The sequence below is a fragment of the Propithecus coquereli genome, unplaced genomic scaffold, assembly GCF_000956105.1.
Source record: "Propithecus coquereli isolate 6110/MARCELLA unplaced genomic scaffold, Pcoq_1.0 Scaffold700, whole genome shotgun sequence".
NCBI classification, from domain to species: domain Eukaryota; kingdom Metazoa; phylum Chordata; class Mammalia; order Primates; family Indriidae; genus Propithecus; species Propithecus coquereli.
In genome coordinates, this window is record NW_012153064.1 from 243554 (window position 1) to 249764 (window position 6211).

The following is a 6211-nucleotide window of genomic DNA, read 5'->3' on the forward strand; positions in this document are numbered from 1 at the left end:
GACCCCATCTCTACTAAAAAAATAGAAAACAAATTAGCTGAACTAAAAATATACAGAAAAATTAGCCAGGTATGGTGGCACATGCCTGTACTCCCAGCTACTCAAGAGGTTGAGGCAGGAGGATTGCTTGAGCCCAGGAGTTTGAGGTTGCTGTGAGCGAGGCTGATGCCATGGCACTCTAGCCAGGCAACACAGTGAGACTGTCTCAAAAAAAAAAAAAAACCAAACGAAAACAATGTAATCCACCCTATTAACAGGCTAAAGAGGAAAATCATATGATCACATCAACTGAAAAAGAATTTGCCAAAATTCAACACCCATCCATGATAAAAACTCTTGGCAAACTGGAAATAGGATCTTCATCAACTTGATAAAGAGCATCTACAAAAAACCTACAGCTAACTTGATACTTACTGGTAAAAGACTGAATGCTCCCCCCAATATTGGGAACAAGGCAAGAATATTTCTGTTACTATTTTTAGTTTATACAGCACTCAAAGCCCTAGCCAGCCAGCACAATAAGACAAATAATAATAATAATAATGATAAGGAAATAAATGGCATACAAATTAGAAAGGAAGAAATTAAGCTGTCCCAATTTGCAGATGACATTATGAACTACATAGAAAATCCCAAAGAACTTACCAGAAAAATTCCTAGAACTGATAAGTGAGTTAAACAAATTTACAGGATAAAAGGTCAATGAACAAGTGAAAGCTGATATTAAAAACACAATTTGCAATCACTAAGAATAAAATGAAACATTTTAATATAAGCCTAATAAAATACGTACAGGATTTGTAGGCTGCAAACTAAAATGCAGACGAAAGAAATCAAAGATCTCAATAAATGGAGAGATGTGCTGTGTTCACGGGCTGGAACAGTAAATGTCAATTCTTTCCAAACTAATCTTGGGCTTAACACATTTCCTATCAAATCCCAGCAAGACTTTTGGTAGACAAATAGACAAACTTATTCTATAGAATGTACACAGAAAGGCAAAAGAAGTAGAATAGCTAAAATAATTTTGAAAAAGAATAAAGTGGGAGGAATCATTCTACCTGATTTTGATTTACAATAATTATGGCAATGTGTTAGTGGTGGAGGGATAGACTAGACCAGCGGAACAGAATACAGACTCCCGAAACAGACCCACACAAGTAGGGACACAACTGGATTTTGGCAATGAAATAAAAGCAATTCAACTAAATTATAATAGTCCTTTCAAAAAATGTTGCTAGGATAATTGGACAGCCATAGGCAAAAAACCTGAACCTCAACTTAAATTTCATCTTTTACACAAAAATTATTTTAGAAGAAAACATAGAGGAAAATCTTTAAGCTCTAGGCCAGGTAAGGAGTTCTTAGACCTGACACCAAAAGCATAATCAATAAAGGAAAACAAATCTATAAATCGGACTTCATCAAAATTAAAACTTTTGTTCTGCAAAAAGCACTGTTAAAAGGGTGAAAAGACAAGCTACAAACTGGGAGAAAAATATTTGCACACCACATATGACCACAAAGGACTCACATCTAGATTACATAAAGAACTCTCAAAACTCAAACAGTAAAAAAAAAAAAAAAAACCAAACAGCCCAATCAGAAAATTGATAAAAGACATAAATAGACATTTTACCGAAGAGAATATACAGATGGAAATAAGCACATGAAAATACATTTAACATCATTAGCTATTAGGGAAATGCAATTACAATGCACGCTGTCTGGGGATGGGCACACTTATAACTTTGACTCAAATGGTACAAAAGCAATGTATGTAACCAAAACGTTTGTACCCCCATAATATTCTGAAACTAAAAAATAAACCATAATAAATATCGCCACAGGCATATAAGTATTTTAAAAAGTGACAATACCAAATGTGAATAAAGACGTGGAGAAACTGGGTCTCATACATTCTTGCTGTGTATGCAAATTGATACAACTACTGTATTAGTTTGCTAGGGCTGCCATAACAAAAAGTCATAGATTGCTTGCTTAAGCCACAGAAATTTACTTTCTCACAGTTCTGGAGGCTGGAAGTCCACGGGCAAAGTGGGGACAGGTTTGGTTTCCCCTGAGGCCTGTCTCCTTGGCTTGCAGATGGCTGCCCTCTTGCAGCCTCTTCACGTGGTCACGTGGTCCTCCCTCCGTGTATGTGTGCTCCCAGGATTTCTTCTTATAGGGATAACAGTCACATTGGATTAGGCCTCACTCTAAAATGGACTCATTTTAACTTCATCACCTCTTAAAACAACTTATCTCCAAATATGGTTACATTCTGAGGTACCAGAGATTAGAACTTCAACATAAGAATTTTGTGGGGACACAGCTCAGCCCATAGCAGCCACTCTGAAAAATAGCTTAGGTATTTCTTATAATTACACACACACAAATTATCCCCAATATTCTTATTGCTCAGGAAGTTGTTTTCAACTGAGAGGGACTTTTCACCAGTGGTGCCATGTCCACACAGCAGGCACAGGAGTTTCCTGGAACCCCTTGTGTGAGCCTTCATGAATTCAACAATGAGAAGATTAATGCATGAAAGAAAGATATTATGGCAAAAACGTGGTAACTTCTAGTCTCTTTTTAATCACATGCCTCCGGTCTATACCCCTTTTAATAGAATACTGTCCAAACTACAGAGGTGCAGGGAGGGATCTGCAAACTAAGCTCCCTGTGTCACATGACCGGCGTGGATCTCTTTCAATGGCTTACCATCCCCATCCTGAAAATCTGGGCGATTCTGAAGCTAGCTCATCAGATAAAATGAAATGCTTTCACAAAGCGTTTTGGGAAAATGACAAAAGCCCATGAATTCTTACCACTGCTACCGACAAGATCACCTAATTTCAGAGATTTATATCAAAACCTGTTTCCTTTCTAGGCTTTGTCTCATTGAACAAGATATTTGTGCCATAATATACAAAATCATTCCTCTGAAGTCAAGAGATTAAGTTTGTATTTTCCTCTCTTTACCTGAAACTAAGTGCCAGCTCCCAGTGAGTCAATCTATGTCAGTGCTAAGATTTAAAGGACTATATTACTTTAAAATCTCAAACAAATTACTAGGCTTTAAACACATTTATCCACTCCATTAAGAGCAAAAGAACTTTCAAAAATTACGTCTTTGTAATAAACACAAGAGACTCTATAATACTGTCACAACTGAGATACCTGTGATAGGAAGGCACTCAGCATCACTCTTGACGGAGTGGGCACTCAAATATTCCGAGCTGTGTAGTACTACTGTTTAGTAGGGGCTATGCCATCAAGTATGTGCAACTCCTGGGCTTCCAATCAATACCAACCATAGCTAGGGTGCGATCACAGTACAACCTTCTAGTTAATCGCTGGTTGTACTTCTTAATAAAGCAATCCAAATCCCTGGCTCCCTGCTGTACACTAGCATGCTTCAGGCCCAATCTCAGATCACGTCCAATTTGTGTTCCTTCTTCTGTACCTACAACCAGCGTGTTTTAGGATTATACTGATACCCAAACCCAAAGATGTTTTCCCCCTGACTCTTGGTATTCATTGTTTCATGTTTTTTTCTCAAGAAACAGAACAGCTCTAAACAGATGGTATTTGGAGGTAAGGGTGCTGGAAATAGGAGATAAAATGTTTACAACTGCAATTTAAAAAACGCTTCAATACCCAATCATAGAAGACTAGCACAATTATTGATAGCTACATAACATAATGTTATACAGTTAGTACAACTGATGAGAGGCATCTACATATGCTAATAGAAGAGGAAAGAAATTAGGTGGGGAAAAAAATCACTGCCAAAAAGCGTATGGTACATTTCCAAATCATCTTCTAAATTATGTTTGAAATACTCTGTATTAAAAATGCTTTAAAATGAACAGGAACAGGCTGGGCATGATGGTTCAAGCCTATCTATAATCTTTGCTCTCTGGGAAGCCCAGGCAGGAAGATTGCTTGAGGTCAGGAGTTCAAGACCAGCCTGAGCAAGAGTGAGAACCCTGTCTCTACCAAAAACAGAAAAAATTAGCCGGGTGTAGTGGTGCACACCTGTAGTCCCAGCTACTCAGGAGGCCGAGGGAGGAGGATCAGTTGAGCCCAGGAGTTCGAGGTTGCAGTGAGCTACAGTGACGCCACCCAGGGCAACAGAGTGAGACTGTCTCAAAATGAGCAGGAATGGGAAGGAAAATTAGAAAAGAGACTGGCTGGACAGTACAATTACCCACAGAATTTTAAAAACAGGTATGCCTAATGATTGTTTTTACGTCATCAAGGCAAACACAATTTAAACTCATTCTCTCTCCCAGAATTTGCATTAGGTTGGCCAGTCTCACATACACACACACACACTCTCTCTTTCTCATGTAGATAAAAATATCTGAATATTGGTTACCTTGAGGAAATTGGGATTAGGATGGTCAACTTTTTAACAGAACACTTTTAAGTTTTGCCTTGTGCATATTACCAATCTTTAAACTTCAACTTGCAAGACAACACAAGGTTCACAAACAGTCTACTTTTACCTGCTTGCCATTTATTAAACAGGCCAAGCACGCTCGCTCTGCCTGGAATGTTTTTCCCTCCAGATATTCAAATTGTTAACTGATCCCTCTTACCCTCGGGACTCTATTTAAAAATAAACATATCCCTTATATTATACCAGTCTCTATCTCCTTACCATGTTTCATTTTTCTTAACAGCATTTATTGCCATCTGACAGCAAATTACATATTGGTTTATTTTCTATATGCATCTAGTCACTGAGACAAAGGTATGTTATTGGTTTGTTCCTTCCTAGCCACTAGAATTGTGCTTAGAAGAAACCTAGGCTCAACATGTACTTGATTTAAAGAACAATTTGGAAGGTGCAGCAGATCTGAGAAGTAACTATATAGCATTGACAGATACTATAGTGTTTCTCAACTTAGGAGCACCCTGGGGGGAGAAATGTGTACGTATAGTTGGAAAGGGCTTCCCTTCCTCTTCTCTGAAAGACACACACACATAGACACATACCACACAGCAGCTGGTGCTGAAAACCTCAGACTGGAAGTTCAAGGATGTCAAAACCATTAACTCCTTCATTAATCTAAAGGAAATTACCATTGAATCTGAAGCTGTTCACCTATAAAGGCCATCGAATCACCTCAATGAAGATTATTCGGGAAGAGATAGAGTACACCAAATAATTCATGCCTACTACTAAACTCAGATTTGTTAATTACCAGCTGTACATTTCAAAGGGAATCCAATTTTCTATGATCTCAAACTCATATGCCTAATTTTATTAAATAGCATTAATTCACTGTACATTCGGCTTTGAATTTACTTTGTTGTTGTTGAGACAGGGTCTCGCTGTGTTGCCCAGGCTGATCTCAAACTGCTGGGCTCAAGCAATCCCCCTGCCTCAGTCTCGCGAAGTTCTGGGATGAATTTACTATTAATCAAGTCAAGTGAAAGAAGTGGGGGGAAGATGAAATATATGCCAAGACAGGCAAATATACTCCACTTACACATCTTTTCCTTTAAAGGGTAAAAATTTTATTTCTGAGGAAATTCTTACTGCACATTTTCAAAAAGTCACATAAGAAAGCAAAAATGTTATCCTCCCCTCATCCTAGAAATAAATAAGAAGGGCATAAAATTTCTTTTTAAATCACGACACTTGGAAGTTTAGCACCAGCATCCAAAATGAACAAAAAAAGAAAAAAAGCATTTACTATATATCTCAGATTTCTTTGGTTGGGGTTCTCCCCATGTGGTATTAATATTTCTTCTTTCAATTCATATTACCAAAACAGTAAAAACCAGGAAAAAAATATAAACCTAGTGGTTGCTGAAACTGGGGAGGTTGCTCTCGTCTTTTGTGCAGGCATTCCTGGGATGTCAGCTTGCTGGAAAAATCTGCTGACATTTTCCTTTTGCAGTTGTTAGTTTCTTAAAGAATAATAATAAACATTCTAATGTCCAAATCTTGGTTAGTCTTCCACTTTATTGCTTGGATGTTTCTTTGGTGTTGGTAAGGTTGTGGTCTGCTTTTTGCTTTGTTTTACTTTTGAATGGTCATTAATTCTTTAGGTCACCTGGAAAAAATTAAAATCAAACTTATAAATAGCGACAAAATGATGGAGAGTTAAATAGTATTTCAAATACTCTAAAAATCTATATACCTTGTACAGATTTGTAAACCATGCATTAATTCAATTAAAACTCTTAC